This window comes from Penaeus monodon, chromosome 19 (assembly GCF_015228065.2).
Source record: "Penaeus monodon isolate SGIC_2016 chromosome 19, NSTDA_Pmon_1, whole genome shotgun sequence".
Classification (NCBI taxonomy): domain Eukaryota; kingdom Metazoa; phylum Arthropoda; class Malacostraca; order Decapoda; family Penaeidae; genus Penaeus; species Penaeus monodon.
In genome coordinates, this window is record NC_051404.1 from 27105349 (window position 1) to 27105819 (window position 471).

The 471-nt window shown below is 30.4% G+C and overlaps 1 pseudogene; it reads left to right on the forward strand.

Annotated features, from left to right (window-relative positions):
- LOC119585374 overlaps positions 1–471 on the forward strand; it is a 17640-nt pseudogene that overhangs the window by 10677 nt on the left and 6492 nt on the right.

The window sequence follows — 471 nt, forward strand, 5'->3', positions numbered from 1 at the left end:
TTTAGTTGTAAATTCAAAGTATAACTACACAAAAGTATAATTTTTGTTTGTATAAATATGTATACTGATAGCTGTCTTTAGATTCACATTTTATAAATCATTTTATTACATTTCAGAATTTAACTTGACTCCAAGTCTACAACAAGCCATTGAAAATGCAGTTCAGACATATGAAGCAAACACCGGTGCCCTGCAGGTTGATGTCTTGGAGAGTGATGTATTTGGGAAAAATTCATGCAAAAAACACAAAGTTTCTCCTGATGCAATGATGCAGTTGGGATTCCAGGTAGGTGTAATGTATACAGGAGACAGTCATCTGTAGGATTCTTATATAAATTTCTTTTATTTGTTTTTGTGGTCTATTTTCATATGATTTAGGGTGGAATATCTGTGAAAAAGAAAAAGAAATTAAATGAAATCTGCATTTTTTAATAGTTTTTTTTGCAATATTCATAGTACTACTGGTTGATG